The sequence below is a fragment of the Stegostoma tigrinum genome, chromosome 14 (assembly GCF_030684315.1).
Source record: "Stegostoma tigrinum isolate sSteTig4 chromosome 14, sSteTig4.hap1, whole genome shotgun sequence".
Classification (NCBI taxonomy): Eukaryota; Metazoa; Chordata; class Chondrichthyes; order Orectolobiformes; family Stegostomatidae; genus Stegostoma; species Stegostoma tigrinum.
Genome location: NC_081367.1, coordinates 36002967 through 36021404, shown reverse-complemented (window position 1 = coordinate 36021404; position 18438 = coordinate 36002967). Strand labels below are relative to the sequence as shown.

General features: G+C 40.3%; 1 protein-coding gene across 4 annotated transcripts in view; it reads right to left on the bottom strand.

Annotated features, from left to right (window-relative positions):
* si:ch211-51h4.2 (uncharacterized) overlaps positions 1-18438 on the bottom strand; it is a 299094-nt gene that overhangs the window by 86972 nt on the left and 193684 nt on the right. The window lies entirely within an intron of this gene.

Below are 18438 nucleotides of genomic sequence, written 5' to 3'. Positions count from 1 at the left end.
TGACCTGTTGCAACTTGATGAGAGAACACCAGCAGTGTTGAAACAGTAATATGTAATTCAAAAGAAGCAAAAAAAAAGGCTGGTGTAAAAAATAAACTGGTAAGGATTAATAACATTTTACTAATTAACCAGTCATATTCTGGTCCCTAGTTCTCTATTTCTCCTTGTTACTTTGAGAAAGAAGATCCTGTTGTTTTTAAAAATCGGTACATACAGATGGCAATGGTGGCCCACCCCCCTGGAATCCCATAGACAACAACAGAGATCACTTTTAGAATTCAGCTGTGTGTAGTTCTACCCTGTGTATGTTTAAGAGTACTACAATACTGGAAGAACACTTACGTAAAGCAACTGGAGTCATTAGAGATTTTTAGAAAAATCAGGTTGGTAGACAACAGCACAAACACACTTCAGAATTTCATAAGCTGTTATATTAATTCATATATAATGAACAAATTGACAAATAAAAATTATCTGAGTACATAGGGCCATATACAAGGATAGCTGATGGTACAACAGGGTCCATAAGCAAATTTTTAAAAGAAATTCCGAAGCAGATCGGCATCTCCTGTAGATAATAACATTGTCGCTAATGCATACTCGTGTGAGAATCAAAGCGTTTTGCTTCACAAATTTACATTCTTGTTCATGCAGAAAGCTGAATATTCCTTTAAAACTGGGTAATTTGTTTTAATAAATAACAAGTTACTGTAGATAGAAAACAGATAGTCATAATCCATAACATTTATGCTAAACTTTTGGTTTGTGGTTAGGCTTTCAACTAACCATCTAATTCACTCATTTGCAAATTATATCTAAAAAGGGTGCCTGATGTTATATTACAAATATATTGAAATGCTTTTTCTGCAAGTTTAACAAATGGTTGCTTGAACATGATTTATAAGTCAGGTTTGTCTCTTACATTCCCTTATCTCTCTGAAAGTTACACCAGCTGGTTGTCTGTGCACAGCATTCTCTAACTGTACATTTGAATGCACATATCCCAAGTGGACAGGGTTCTCATCTTCCTTAGTGTTCTTGCCCCATTGATAAATCACCCTCGGTAAGAATTACGTAGCAGGGTATGATACAAGATAGGGATTTTGGGGCACAAGTCACTGAAGCTATCAGCACCAGTGAAGAACACATAGATTTTTACTATGTATGTAAGAGCTGCTCTCTGACGAAAGTGATTGAAAGCTCTCACAGATACATGAGTGAGGGCCAAACACTGAACTGAAAGACGTCATGTCTGCATTGAGAAACATGCAGGAAATTGGTAGGATTGAAACTTTAAATGAGGGTGGTCACTGAAAACAAATTTCTAAATGTCAGAAATGCAAGGTTTCTCAAATTTATCCAACTACTCCAGTCTTTGCTTTTAAACACCAATGTGGGTTTATTATTCTGGCTGCTGCTATTCGGGGTCAGGGAGAGTGCAAGGTGGTACTGGGGGAGAAACTGTCACATTCTGCAGTGAAGCTAACAGGTGATCTGATCTGGACCATGAGGAAAAACCCTCATGAAGTTACAGCAGCTGAAATCGCTAAACTATGACCATTATCACACATAAGCCTGTTAGTAAAGCAATTTCTATCAATCACAAATTTAACAATTGAACTAATATCAATTACCATTCATTGAAGACAATCCAAACTACTAACACTTTGCTAGCCTGTGCCTCTGTGCAAAACACTTCAAATCCAGGAAAATACTATATTTCTATCTATCCTATTTTGAAAACTTCAAACAATATCTCTCTTCTCCAAAGGACTAAGGAATAAAACATTAGTCCTGGTAATCCCTCCTCTTAAAGTAACTCTTGGAATCTAGACATGATTCTGGTGAAATGGACTCTGTATTCCCTCCAAGGCCAATATATCCTGCCTAACATGTAGCGACTAGAACTGTTCACAGCAACACCAGGTCTTACCAAGGTTTCGGATAATTATAGCAGGAGTTCCTATCCCCTTGTATGCTGATAAAGGTTACTGTTCCATTAGACTTAATTATTTTATGATATTTTCTTGACCATGTATACAGAACGAGAATTCTCTTTGGACCTCCACTGCTTCTAACTGCTAACCATTTAGAAAAACCCCTGTTCTATTCTTCTTAGATAGAAAGTGAATGACCTCACATTTGTCAGTACTGAAATCTATTTGCAACTTTTAGCCACTTGCCTAATCTCTCAAGGGGCAGAATCTTGTTTTCAGGGACAAGACAGGTTTTCTCATGTAACTATATTCTTCACAGTTCATTGCAAATATTTACACAGGTGAGATACCAAATGTTTCTGGCAGATGAGCAGGAAGGTCTGTCCTGCTACTGGGACGTCTGCACCAATTCCCAGGTTTTTTAAGGGCACGCAGACAGCAGTTTACTTTCTGCTACCCAGGATCTTCACACAACCTTTACCCTTCATTGCCACCCATCCCTGGAGATGTTAGGGACCTGGAAATAAAGCACAACCACACTTGAGTGATGCTTCCCCAGAGGTTCCCCTGAAAGCTGCCAAAGAGAAAAAGGAGGTTCTTTTCCAACATGATAACAATAAGAAGTCACCTCAACTGACAACAGCAGCTGACAGTGTTGCTGCAGAGATCACAGTATGTAGAACATAGTTGGTGAGAACACTGTCATTCTTTAAAATAATGGGGTGAAAATCATCTGATTGTAGGGATTTCTCATTCTATAGTGCTATCCTATTCTTTCTTACTTTTATTTTGTATATATTCATCCTGGTGAATGCCTGTCCTGTGACAGTTTCCTTCGCATATCTGAAATAATATTCACTAGCCCACCTGATTTTCTATTAGCATGTCCATGGTGATTTTGCCCAATCTGGTCACTTCTATTCAAGTGTCCGTTTATCACAGCGGTTTTTTTGATTCCAGCAATTTTCCTATTTTGGATGCAGGCTGACTGGTCTATAGTTCCTTTTATTTTGCCTTTTGCTCCTTTCTTAATTAATGGGCATCATTTGCAAGCTCCCAGTATGCAGTATTTGTTTCAGGATCTATGGAATTTTGGAAAATAACTACCAGTGCATCCACCATTTCTATCACCTCCCCCTTCAATTTTCTGGGTTGTGGCCTATCAAGTTGTAGTCCAATTAATTTCTTAATTACCAATTCTAATTTCCTTCAATCCCTCATTCTCCCGTGTCACTTTGATCTCTAAACCGAGCAAATTTCTTTTACCTTCCTCACTGAAAACAGACATAATGTAATCATTTGCCTTCTCTGCCATTTCTCTATTTTCAATCACAAATATTGCTATGGATGGAACCATATTTGCTACATTTCCCTTCACCTACCTTTTTAAAAAAAAATGTACCTGTAAGAGCTTTTATCGTCCATTTTTTTTGGCTACACTGCATTTGCATTCTATTCTTCCTTTCCTAATCGATTTCTTGGTCACCCTTTTCATGAATTCTAAAAACTTCCTAATCCTCAGATTTATTACCATTTCTGGTCACTTTCAAGCCTTTTTTCCCAATTTTATACAATCCTTAACTTTCTTTGTCAGCCACAATAGACTGACCTTTGAGTGTTTGCACTTTGAAGTTGCTGCAAGTCATGTAAACAGTTATTTAAAGCTTATCCATTGTCTACGTACAGCCATGCCTTTAAATGATTCTCTCAATCCAGCTCAGCCAATTTGTGCCTCATGCCTTTATAATTTCTCTAATTTAAATTGAAACTGTTCCTTCAAATTGAACTGCTTCATTTTCAAACAAATCAAAATTCTAATTGTATTGTGGTCGTTCATCTCTAAAAAGGCTCTTTTACAACAATATCATTAATTAGCCTTTATTCCTTTCATAAAACTAGATCCAAAATGGCCTGTCCTCTAGCTGGCTATTCAACACACTATTCTAGAAAACTGTCTCTGAGCTACTCCAGAAACTTGACGTCCATCACTTTAGGCCTCAATTGGTTTACCATGATATATACCAAGCCCTAGACAACTATTTGGTGTCCTATAAATAACTCCAACAAAGGTATGCTTCCCCCTGTTTTTTCAGCTTCCCTCAAACAGGATGCACATATTGTTCTTCTGATCGGAGATCCTCCCTTATGAATATATTGATACTATCTTGCACTATCAAAATAATGCCAAATTATTTCCCTCCTTGTTGGTTCTTCCTATATGTTGAACATCCTCAAATATTCAATTCTCACTCCTGGTCACCATCCAACCCTGTCTGTCTGTGTAAAGGCAATCATGTCATAACCAGTTATCCCGATTTGCGCCCCTTAGATCATCTACCTCATTTGTGAATAGCATGAGCAGTCAGGTATAGTGGCTTTTACTTTGTCTTTTTTTCCACACTCAAACACGCTGCTTTCTTAATCTGCTTTGCAATACTGTCCTTGTCCACTTTTTCTTTTCTTCAATTATCTCAGGTTCAGTGAGTCATTTTGCATCCTCAGCCTCATACCAACATGTTACCAGGTGAAAATTTTAGCTGATAAATGTTGTGCAAAACACTGGCTCAGTGGTTAGCACTGCTGGCTCACAGTGGCAGGGACCTTAGTTCGATTCCATCCTCGGGGGACTGTCTGTGTGGAGTTTTCACATTCTCTCCTTGTCTGCATGGGTTTGCTCCAAGCGCTCCGGTTTCTTCCCAGGCTAGGTGGATTGGCCATGCTAAATTGCCCATCGTGTTCAGGGATATGTAAATTAGAGGGATGGGTCTGGGTGGGTTGCTCTGAGGGTCGGTGTGGACTTGTTGGGCTGAAGGGCCTGTTTCCACACTGTAGGGATTCTATGATACTATGACACGAAGGGCTGCCAGAGGCACAGAGGACAGCTACCAACATCCTCAAAATACTCTCATCAGATAAGAGTTCCTCCCTCATTTTCATCATCTACTTTCTCCGATTGTTGTGTGGGACCTACTGAAATTCTTCACAGACGATTAGGGATTCAAAACTAAAGAGGGTGAGCAATTCAGGAAGTGCTACATTTCACAATAGCTTCATTCTTTGAGTGGAACTGCATAGCACCCACTCATTTATTTTTAGTATTGGCACATTAACATCCCTTTTTGCCAACTTTTACACCTGGTTCTCCCTGTTGGAGCACATTAGCTTAGTCTTCAAAATCTGTTAATTCCCTTGTGTCAGGTAGCTCAGCTATTGGGCATTACACAGCAATTTCTCCTGGAGTAATATTCACAGTTAATGGTGATGATACGCATTTCCAGGGAATCTCTCAGGTTGCAGTAAATAGCAAATGTATCCAATGACTGGTACAAGAAGGACCCTGTAGTGTGAGAAGCTGGGATAGAAAAAGGGCAGATACAGGAATTTGGGAAAAGGTATTCCTAGCAGAGCTTCTGAATGAAGACTTGCATTAGAAGTTCCGTACTTGCAGTGTCCAAGAATTTGGATTGATAAGTATGGGAAAGATTTTGAATTGTAATTTTTACTAACCATTGGGAAATACCAAATAGACTGCAAATGTTCCTTTTTTCTGTCCTGTACGTTCTTATAGTTTAGAATTCATTAGGTGGAGGGCAAGAATTTATCACTCACTGATAAGATACACCGGCTCACTGTCAACTAAGAATATGCATCAACTTGGAGACGTTAGTTAGCATATCTGAAACATGGCTTGCGTTGATGCCTGCTTCAACATTTCCCACAATAATCAGATTTCCAATTAATGTAAACATGTTTGCAATATAGAAATAGGCAAACGGGCATTACAATTTTTCTGTACATCCTGTCCTGACTGAGTTATGAAATAATGTAAACATGACTGCTCAAAAAGATAAAAAAATGTAGGATACTAAAACTTTTAATTGCTAGTACTCTGACAACACTGCTCTTGTATTAACAAATAAGAGTAATCCCACTCTTGAAAAATCACAGCTGCATTCTCTACTGAAAGCCTGCATTGATGAAAACAGCAGGTGGTATGTACCACAAAGCTACATACAAGCTGTTGTGCAAAGTATGCTAATTAGGATCAGCGCTAGATTTTAACCTAATTCTTGACAAATGGGTGTTAAAAATCAAGCAGTAATATTCATAAGAGTGTTATGCCAAAGTGCTGTAAAAATTGAGTGTCTTGTGGTGCATCTTGGCAGCTAACGAGATTTACAGAAACAAGCGATGAAAAATTAGAGCAGTGCAGTGAAACCTTGCCAAAAATTAACAAACCTGGAGGGAATGCGACACGTGATAATAAACCTGGGGCAAATTCTTGAGAAATGAGAATCTTGCAGCAAGTGACAATCATGTCATGGCAAATCCCTCCGAGAAATTATAGTCCTTCATATAATGAGAGCATCAGAGTGGATCCCTACAAAGGAGATGAATACTTAACAGTGAAGTTCTGAAAATGAGGATACAGCAAAACTACAATGAAAAAACAAATGTGCCATCAAGGATTATAAAAAAGGCTTGTGTAAGCAAAAAAAAGTCACAGCAAATTCCTTCAAAAATGAGTGCAACTGTATCATAACCAAATCTATACTAAGTAAGCTTAGCATTACACGCAAGTTGCAGAAAACTAGCAGCTAAAGCAGCTAGCTGATAATTGGGGAAATTAGAACAGCAGAATTGTGGTTGATCACTGGAAAAATCAAATTAAAGGCAGCAAGGCTAATTATCAAGTAAAACAGGAGCATCGTGGCTAATTACTAGGAAAAATCAGGAGCATCACAACTAATCAGGAGAAATGACAGCACTGTAGCTAATCACAGGCAAAAAAAATTGCTTTGAATCATTGAAAGAAATTAAAACAACATGCTTAATTGCAGGGAGAAATAAGACCAACAAATCTAATCACTTGAAAACAACGTCACAACTGAACGTTATGAGAAACACCTTATCTTCTGCATGAAAACAAACACTTGCCGAGCTACCACTAGTTCTGAGGAAGGGTCGTTGGACCCAAAAAATTAACTCTGATTTCCCTCCATAGATGCTGCCAGACCTGCTGAGTTTTTCCACCAATTTCTGTTTTTGTTTGAGAAACGATGACGTCCTGCCGAATTACGAGGAAAGTATCATAAATAACTTCATTAATAAATGCTCAAGTTTGGATATTTTCCAAATTTTGTCCAACTCTGAGGAATATGAAAGTACTATGCTGAAGTCAGACTAAGAATGAATAGTTGTACAGCGAAAAGGTAGGCTTATTGATTCCACATTCCCAATATAAAAGAGTTGTATTTAAAGTGAATACTAGAAGAGCCAGGTTACAGTACGCCAACTCTGCCCCGCATGATCTCGAAGCATGCATCCCTGCTAAAAGCGCAGGATTGATTAATTTACTTGTAATTCTGAAAGGAGCAAACCAGTACAAAATAAATTAGTGCCTGAGTGAATGTGAGAAAATAGACTGTCCCAATGAATGATAGCAAAGCTTTGAGGCATGTGCCTCAATCGTCACCAGAAATAATAACAACTGCAAAATTGCTAAGAGATGAATTGCTACCAGAAACTAGAACACTGCAAAAAAAATAGAAGTGCATGGAACGTTAGTGCATACCCAAACTTCAGCTGTTCCAGAATGGACAAGTCGATAGTACTCAGGAGAAAGAACACTGATGTTTTTTCCTCCGCATATTAGAAATGCTGAGATCAATCATAGAACACAGAACATTACAGCACAGTACAGGCCCTTTGGCCCTCGATGTTGTGCCGACCTGTCATACCGATCTCAAGCCCATCTAACCTACACTATTCCATGTACGTCCATATGCTTATCCAATGACAACTTAAATGTACTTAAAGTTGGCGAATCTACTACCATTGCAGGCAAAGCGTTCCATTCCCTTACTACTCTCTGAGTAAAGAAACCGCCTCTGACATCTGTCCTATATTTTTCACCCCTCAATTTAAAGCTATGCCCCCTCGTGCTCACTGTCACCATCCTAGGAAAAAGGCTCTCCCTATCCACCCTATCTAACCCGCTGATTATTTTATATGTCTCAATTAAGTCACCTCTCAACCTTCTTCTCTCTAACGAAAACAGCCTCAAGTCCCTAAGACTTTCCCCGTAAGACCTTCCCTCCATACCAGGCAACATCCTAGTAAATCTGCTCTGCACCCTTTCCAAATCTTCCACATCCTTCTTATAATGCAGAACTGTACGCAATACTCCAAGTGTGGCCGCACCAGAGTTTTGTACAGCTGCAGCATAACCTCTTGGTTCCGGAACTCGATCTCGCTATTAATAAAAGCTAAAACACTGTATGCCTTCTGAACAGCTCTGTCAACCTGGGTGGCAACTTTCAAGGATCTGTGTACATGGACACCGAGATCTCTCTGCTCATCTACACTGCTAAGAATCTTACCATTAGCCCTGTACTTTGCCTTCTGGTTACTCCCACCAAAGTGCATCACCTCGCACTTGTCTGCATCAAACTCCATTTGCTACCTCTCAGCCCAGCTCTACAGCTTATCTATGTCTCTCTGCAACCTACAGCATCCTTTGTCACTATCCACAACTCCACCGACCTTAGTGTCGGCTGCAAATTTACTAACCCATCCTTCTATGCCCTCATCCAGGTCATTTATAAAAATGACAAACAGCAGTGGACCGAACACCGACCCTTGCGGTAAACCACTAGTAACTGGGTCTCCAGGATGAACATTTCCCATCAACTACCATCCTCTGTCTTCTTTCAGCAAGCCAATTTCCGATCCAAACTGCTATACCTCCCACAATCCCATTCCTCCGCATTTTGTACAATAGCCTACTCTGGGGAACCTTATCGAACACCTTGCTGAAATCCATATACACCACATCAACCGGTTTACTGTCATCTACCTGTTTGATCGCCTTCTCAAAGAACGCCATAAGGTTTGTGAGGCACGACCTTCCCTTCACAAAACCGTGCTGACTATCCCTAATCAATTTATTCTTTTCTAGATGATTATAAATCCTACCCCTTATAACCTTTTGCAACACTTTACCAACAACTGAGGTAAGGCTCACTGGTCTATAATTACCAGGGTTGTCTCTACTCCCCTTCTTGAACAGGGGAACCACATTTGCTATCCTCCAGTCATCTGGCACTATTCCTGTAGACAATGACGAGTTAAAGTTCAATGCCAAAGGCTCGGCAATCTCCTCCCTGGCTTCCCAGAGGGTCCTAGGATAAATCCCATCGGGCCCTGGGGACTAATCTATCTTCACTCTCTGTAGGATTTCTAATACCTCTTCCTTGTGAACCTCAATCCCACCTAGTCTAGTAGCCTGTATCTCAGTATTCTCCTCGGCATCATTGTCGTTTTCTAGAGTGAATACTGTTGAAAAATATTCATTTAGTGCTTCCCCTATCTCCTCTGACTCCACACACAACTTGCCACTACTATCCTTGATTGGCCCTAATCTTACTTTCGTCATTCTTTTATTCCTTAAATACCTATAGAAAGCCTTAGGGTTTACCCTGATCTTATCCGCCAACAACTTCTAATGTCTCCTCCTGGCTCTTCTGAGCTCTCTCTTTAGGTCTTTCCTGGCTACCTCGTAGCCCTCAAGCGCCCTAACTGAGCCTTCACATCTCATCCTAACATAAGCCTTCTTCTTCCACTTGACCAGAGATTCCACCTCTTTCGTAAACCACGGCTCCCGCACTCTACAGCTTCCTCCCTGCCTGAGAGGTACATACTTATCTAGGACACACAGGAGCATTTCCTAGAATAAGCTCCACATTTCTAATGTGCCCATCCCCTGCAGTTTCCTTCCCCATCCTGTGCTCCCTAAATCTTGCCTAATCTCATCATAATTGCCTTTCCCCCAGCTATAACTCTTGCCCAGTGGTATACACCTATCCCTTTCCATCACTAAAGTAAACACAACAGAATTGTGATCGCTATCACCAAAGTGCTCACCTACTTCCAAATCTAACACCTGGCCGGGCTCATTACCCAGTACCAAATCTATTGTGGCTTCGCCCCCTTGTTGGCCTATCTACATACTGTGTCAGGAAGCCCTCCTGCACACACTAGAACAGTGATATATTCCTAATAAGGATGGTGAATGGCTTGGAGAGTAGTGGTGTTCCCAGGTATCTGCTGCCCTTCTCCTTCTGGATGGAAGTGGTCGTGGGTTTGGAAGTGGGTCTGAGGATCTTTGGTCAATCTTGGTAGTGATTCTTTCTACTGTGTGTACTGGGAGAGGGAGTGGAATGCTTGTGGATGCAGGGCCAATCAAGCAGCTGCTTTGTCCTGGATGGTGTCAAGATTCTTGAGTATCGTTGGGGCTGCCCCCATCCAGGCAAATGGGGAGTATTCCATCACACTCCTGACTTGTGCTTTGTAAATGGTGAGACAGGCTTTGGGGAATCAGGAGGTGAGTTACTCGTTGCAGTCGTCCCAGCCTCTGACCTGCTCTTGTAGCCACTGTGTTTATAAGGTAGATCCTGTTGCATTTCTGGTCATTGGTCAATGTTGACAGTGGGGGATTCAGTGATGGTAACAGCATTGAATGTCAAGGGGCAAGGGTTAGATTCTCTTTTACTGGTGTGTCAATAATATAGTTTTAAGAGATGTATTTTGTCTTCTTTAATAAAGAATGGAGATTGAGACAGAAATACCAAGCAGTCTATTCTAAGACAATAAAGTAAACAGCTTGTGAGGCCTTAGTTTTTATTAAGTTTGAGCAATAGAAGCAGCATGAATAGGTGGAGTCATGCTCCAACAGAACCAGGGTTTTAATTTAACTTTAACTTTAATTTAACTTTCAGTAGCTGCTGGAGTCTTGAAGCTAGATGTGGAAGTTGTTATTCTTTTATCTCTACAGTTAAAAGCTGGGGTTGTCTTCCTGCTGCTAGAATTGCATGTGAGACAGTCTGTTTCACTGCATTTGCCTTTTGCTAAGTGTGTGTTTATAGGACGGTACTACATTGGACCAGTTACAGTTTAGTGGTTAAATCATCTATTATTCTGTAAAGATTTTCAATCGAGTTAAGTTATTCCATTTCTTTTCTCTTTCAATTGTATTTTACCAACAGCATAAGAATGGAGTGTTTTTTGCTTCAAGCCTTGTACTTTGAACAGTCAAATTACATCCAGAACACAATGCCTTTCACTTGCCTTTACAGAATAGAAGCTGTGATCTTTATATGTTTTGAAGGGGTTCAGGCTGATCCATAACTTTGGAGATGGCCATGGCCTGGCATTTGTGTGGCATGAATGTTACTTGCCACCTGTCAGGCCAAGCCTAGGCATTGTCCAGATTGTGTTGCATTTGAACATGGACTGGTTCAGTATCTGAGGAGTGGCGAAAAGTGCTGAACATTGTGCAAACATCACCAAACATCCCAGTTCTGACCTTATAATGGAGAGAAGGTCATTGATGGAACAGCTGAAGATGGCTAGGCCTGGGACATTAGGTTGAAATGAACAGTATCAAAACACTTAAAGAGAAGCTGGGTAGGTGTATGAAGGAGAAGGGATTAGAGGGTGATAACAAAGTGTGAAGCTGGATGAACACAGCAGGCCAAGCAGCATCTCAGGACCAAAAAAGCTGACGTTTCAGGCCTAGACCCTTCATCAGAAGTATTGGTGGCCATGGAATTGGAAGTTCTGGAGGAGGTGGAGGGTGTGGGTGGTGTCACGGACGTACGTAGGGAGTTCCTGGACCAAAGGGGAGAAAATGGAGTCCAGATAGGTGGAGATGAGTTCGGTGGGGCAGGAACATAATGTCCTGCTGTTACCATAATTGAGACCATCCAACTCACCACTGATTTGAGAATGGAATTTGGATCTTCGTAGACATTAATGGCTCCCATGTGGATGGTAATGCATTTGTCAATACAGTCATATGGGCCTTAGTCCTGTTTTAAGGCTAAGATATATCTCACTCAATGATTGAAGCATATATCCTAGATTTGTTCTTGGCTTGAGTTTGAATTATGTTAGTAGTTCAGTACTACTTTTAATGCTCAAGCATGGGCAGAGTGAAATGAAAACAAGATTATCTACTCTAATCCAGTCATTGATGCTGCATTGATAGATCAGGACAGGGGAACACTATACTGTGGCCGCTTAACCACTACAAAAGTACGGCATTACTCAAATATTGGCTTGTTCCGGCATGGCATTATAAAGTGCATGTTTGTGGAACTATTCCCTCCAAAAATCATTGGCCATGATTTCCAATCAAAAGGTTAAGCCATTGAAATGAACGAATGGTGATTGGTGGCCTGACCAGAAAACCCGGGTTTATTGTACTCTGAAAAGGAGAGAAGTAAAGAGAAAACACATACTATGAGAAAAAAGTTGAATCACTTTAGAATATAGAATGTTTTAAATAACTTCTTTAATCATTTAATGCTTCAATTTGTACCAATTCTATCTCCTGTTGCTCTTCTTGACCATTCCTTTTTTATAATAATAAAATGTTGGGTGAGAAGATTCAAATACCACTGACATTATTATGTTTTAACCCCAAAATGTATGTTTTTCTAAAGATGTCTGCCACAGACAAAAAGACAGACTGTAAATGTAAATGCAGTCACTGTCTGGCAAACTCCTGTGTGGGACTCATGGAATGCCACACCATGTTTGAAGCTCGCCCAGCTCTGTAGAGAGAGAAACATTATGCGTTTGGGGGGGTGGTGGTGGTGTGGTGGTGGTGGAGTGAAAGAGGGAGAGGGGTAACAATCTTCATCCTCAACCGAAATCCACATATTGTGTAATTTTTGTGTTTTGTCCTTCTGGGGATAAATACCAAAAAGGGGTTTAATACTGACTACAACAAGGCTGTGAATTTTAGCGGCCCAACGTCTGGATTTGTGGACTAGTGTGCTTTGAGGTTCATACCTTTTAGGGAAGTGTCTTAAACACCCCTGCTGCGTAGCTAAAGTGAAATGGAGAGAATACATTCTGAGTGCTGCCTGTCAGCCACCGACGAAAGCAATCAACCTCTAAAAATCAAGAATCTCAAATTTGATTGTTCAACTGTCATCAATACTCCTGGAATATCCAGTACAATGGCCACCAAATTCAACTATTTGCACTTCATGACCAATTCGGAGACAACTTTATTCTTTTTTAAATCTAATTGGACTCACCCCTTACTTCTAATCTGTGTGTATGTTACTATTTCTTCTTGTGTTTGTGATTAATAAATTCAGACTTTTGGTTAATTCAAGAACAACTGGTAAACTTGGCACCCTTTGAAACAAATTCATTCGGGTCTATGAGAAAGGTATTCCCAAGGGAAATTAAAAATTGACCTTGTTGTCACTAACCGAGGGGATAAGTGAATAACCAAAAGGGAATCAGTTTATCCTTCCTACCCAGGAACTTAATGGTTTGAGGCTTCCTGTTTGAATCCATCACAAAGTGGCACATGTCACCTAGGTAATCACTAATTTGCAAGTATGTCTGTTAATACTTCGAAAAATCAATTGTTCAAAGTGGTCATTTTTATATTTTGACCCAAAGTTTCAGATTCATAATCTGAGGCATATAATTTGAATTATCACACATGTATTCATTTATTTTCTGGTTTCGCAAACTTTCACAAGCACATTTTGCAACACAACTCATTCTGAAAAATGAAATACCGTAATTATACTGTCAAGATCCACATAATGGCATTTTAGCACTCAGTAATCAATGGCACTCTGATTCAAGCTTATGATCATTTATCATCTCAAAACATGCATTATTCATTCAAATCTAAAGTTTCTCCAGAGCAGTTTTTCTTTCTGCCTTTTAGATGACAATTTGGATTTCCCTCCTATCAATGCTGCAACATAGAGTCTGCAAAAGCTGACATTTGTCTGTCTGAGAAAAGAAAGAGGTCAGATTTCTAAATTCCAGGGCACCAATATCAGTATCTCACCTGCCAACCTGACTGGAGTAGTAAGTTAGGTACAAATAAATTAGCTGCCACAAAGTATAGTCACATCATCAAGAATTAGATGTAGAAAGTGAGAAGTAGCCATTTTGGCATTCTTGGTTAACATAATTTATAGCATGGTACAAGAAAGGGATTAAGCAAGTACCAGGCTGAATACAATGAGTTCAGTGGAAAATTGAAGAGGAATGAAAAGATTAGCAAAGCAGGAACGAATTTAAGGTAACTCAAATATGTACTATCAGCAGGTGACTGGGAGTAAGAGGCGGCCTGGAGTCTTTTAAAAACCAAAAGATGACATCTGTTTAGAAGTGTGACAAGATGTCAAAAACCTAATGGAGTACTTTGATTCAATATTTACTAAAAGAAAATGTTGGTGTTGAAATAGAGTTGGTAGACGTTGGGTGGGGTGAACATTCGTCAGCAGGATGCAGTTCAAAGACTGTCTGTGCTTAGAGTGAATACATTGGCCTTGGAGTTGGCTTGCACCTCAAGTTGTAAACGAAACATTGGAGGAGATGGCAGAAGACACACTATTGCAGAATTTCCCCAAACAGTAGGCAGGTGTCAGAGGGTTTCAAAAATAACAGGTGTCATATCTTTGCTTCAAAAAGGAAGTAAGGATAGTCCAAGTAACTAAAGACCTGACATTTTATCGAAAGAGAGTAGTAGCTATTAGAACCATTAATCAGGGGGAAAATTTCAAACGCTTGGAGAACTTGGAGCTAATTAAAATAGCCAACATGGCATGGTGAAAAGCTTATGTTTGCATGATCCAACTGAATTTCTCCGATGAAGAAACAGATTGATGAAGGGAATGGGGCGATATTTCCAATATGAATGTTTTAAAAACAAAATCACTGGATGAAATATCTAAAAGACTGTTGAACAAAATATAAGCTTGTAGAAAAATGACTTAAGGATAGCAACAGTGACTCATTGTAAATGACACATTTTCCAGTTTGGAGGATGGTGGAGAGCGGTATTCTCTTAGGGTTAGGGCAAAAACTACAGCACATTTAATATACAAACATAGTAATAGTTTCTGGCTATCTGTATGTTAGCCAGTACCATATATACCACAAAAAAATTGGATCTTGTTAAGTCAGATGTGTCTAAGTTTACTTATAATACTATTTACAGGGCTACAATATCACAGATGTATATACATTGGGTTCTCTAAATGCTGCTGTACCTTGTATGCATACAACTGACTGAACATATTGATAGCACGACAGATACCTTTAAACTGGAATGTAAATGTCAAAGCGCCATGCAACTGTCTTAAAGGTACGACATCCCAACTTTTCAGTTTAAAAAATTGGGGACACCTTTTCCAACAACCATGTATGAGGGTGCATAAATATTGTTTCTATACATTTTGAGAACATCTTTGTGACTGTGTGATATGACCAGAAGTAGTCCAGTTATCATGATTTGGTAGCTTCCTTCTACAGTGTGCTGTCATCATGACAGAGTATCATTTGCTACTGATGCGTGGCTGTTGTCTGGCATGATACCTTCAGTATCCATGCAGTCACCCTGAGTGATGGGTGGATGATGATATGCACTTTGTTCATTGCAAATAAATAGATGACATATCTAATGGTCAAGTCTTGCAGTGTCATATGGCATAGGCTTGACAAAATGCATGGTATCATTCCACGAAGCCATTGTGTTCATGTGAAAATCCCAAACTATGTTTTGACACTGTTTAAGTAGGAATGAATGCCTGTACAGTATCCTCATTGATCATATAGGGAAGAACTGTGCGGATTGATCTCCCAAACTGAGAGCTGCCTGTGAAGGGAGTAGCATGAAAATTTGACCAGCTATCCAGAAATAGTGGCAAGTCACTTAACATTTAATGATCACTGTTAGTAAACACACACATCCTGGAAAGGTACACTACATTACAGCAAACTGTGATCAGCTACAATTTGTTGAGATATATTGAACACACGACTAGGGTTGTCAATGATCAATACAATGATGGTACTTCTCATTTGTTGCACAAAAGGCAATTTGGTGAAGTGGTCAGAATGGAATTGTGTCCTTGGTCACAGAAATTGTCAACATTGATTTTATACAGTCACATGAGGAGTCTTACATCATAGAAACAGGCCCTTCAGTCCAACAAGTCCATGCCAATCATGTTCCAAAATTAAACTAGTCGCATTTGCTTGTGCTTGGCCCATAACCCTCCCAACATGTCCTATTGATGCGCGCATCCAAATGTCATTTAAATGTTGTAACTGTACTCACATTCACCACTTCCTCTGGCAATTCATTCCATACACTAATCACTCACTGTGTGAAAATGTTTTTCCAGGCCATTTTAATAACTCAAACCCTCCATTCCAAGCAACATCCCAATAAATCTTTTCTGAATTCTCTCCAGTTTAATAATGTGCTTCCTATAATGCAATGTCCAAAACAGCACACAGGCCTCAATGTCCTGTACAACCTCAACATGACATCTCAATTCCTAGAAAGGACTGAGTCACAACTTTCAGATGGAACACTGCATCATCGTAAGGGTGACTAGACGATTAAACCATAAGACCGTAAGACAGAGGAGTGGAAGTAAGGCCATTCGGCCCTTCAAGTCACTCCGCCATTTAAATCATGGCTGATGGACATTTCAACTCCACTTCCCTGACTCTCCCCGTCGCCCTTGATTCCTTCTGATATCAAGAATTTGTTGATCTCTGCCTTGAAAGCATCCAACATCCCGGCCTCCACTGCACTCCGCGGCAATGAATTCCACAAGCCCACCACTCTCTGGCTGAAGAAATGTCGTCTCATTTCAGTTTTAAATTTACCCCCTCTAATTTTAAGGCTGTGCCCACGGGTCCTTGTCTCCCCACCAAAAGGAAACAACTTCCTACAATCCACCCCTTCTGAGCCATACATTATCTTGTAAGTTTCCATTAGATCTCCCCACAACCTTCTAAACTCTAATGACTACAATCCCAGGATCCTTAGCTGTTTATCATACGTTAAACCTACCATTCCAGGGATCATCTGTGTGAATCTCCGCTGGACAAGCTCCAGGGCTAGTATGTCCTTCCTGAGGTGTGGGGCCCAAAATTGGACACAGTATTCTAAATGGGGCCTAACTAGAGACTTATAAAGCCTCAGAAGCACATCGCTGCTTTTATATTCCAATCTTCTTGAGATAAACGACAACATTACATTCGCTTTCTTAATCACGGACTTTACCTGCAAGTTAACCTTTACAGAATCCTGGACCAACACTCCCAGATCCCTTTGCACTTCTGCTTTGTGAATTTTCTCACCATTTAGAAAATAGTCCATGCCTGTATTCTTTTTTCCAAAGTGCAAAACCTCACATTTACTCACATTGAATTTCATCAGCCATTTCCTGGACCACTCTCCTAAACTGTCTAAATCTTTCTGCAGCTTCCCCACCGCCTCAGTACTACCTGCCTGTCCACCTATCTTCGTATCATCAGCAAACTTGGTCAGAATGCCCCCAGTCTCTTCGTCCAGATCATTAATATACAAGGTGAACAGCTATGGCTCCAACACTGAACCCTGCGGGACACCACTTGTGACCGGTTGCCATTCCGCAAAAGAGCCTTTTACCCCCAACTCTCTGCCTTTTGTCAGACAGCCAATCCTCAAACCAAGCCAGTAGCTCACCTCGAACACCATGGGCCCTCACCTTGCTCAGCAGCCTTCCCGTGAGGCACCATATCAAAGGCTTGTTGGAAGTCTAGATAGATAACATCCACTGGGTTTCCCTGGTCTAACCTACTTGCTACCACTTCAAAAGAATTCTAACAGGTTTGTCACGCATGACATCCCCTTACTAAATCCATGTTGACTTGTTCTAATCTGACCCTGCACTTCCAGGAATTTAGAAATCTCATCCTTGACAATGGATTCAAGAATTTTACCAACAACCGAGGTTAGGCTAATCGGCCTATAATTTTCCATCTTTTGCCTTGATCCTTTCTTAAACAAGGGGGTTACAACAGCAATTTTTTAATCATCTGGGACTTTCCCTGGCTTCAGTGACTTTTGAAAGATCACAACGAAACCCTCCGCTATTTCCTCAGCCACCTCCCTCAGAATTCTAGGATGTAGGCCATCGGGGCCAGGAGACTTAATCAATTTTTAGATCTTTTAGCTTTTCTAGAACTTTCTCTTTTGTAATGCCTACCATACTCAACTCTTCTCCCAGACTCTCCCTAATTGTTGGCATACTACTCATGTATTCCACTGTGAAGACTGACGCAAAGCACTTATTAAGTTCTTCAGCTGTTTCCTTATCTCCCATCACGAGCCTTCCACCATCAGTTTGGAGCGGCCCGATATCTACTTTTGCCTCTCGTTTGTTTCTTAGGTATTGAAAGAAACTTTTACTATTATTTCTAATATTACTAGCTAGCCTACCTTCATATTTGATCTTCTCCTTTCTTATTGCTCTCTTTGTTATCCTCTGTCTATTTTTGTAGCCTTCCCAATCTTCTGATTTCCCAGTGCTCTTGGCTACTTTATAGGCTGTCTCTTTTTCTTTGATACATTTCCTGACTTCCTTTGTCGGCCATGGCTGCCTAATCCCAC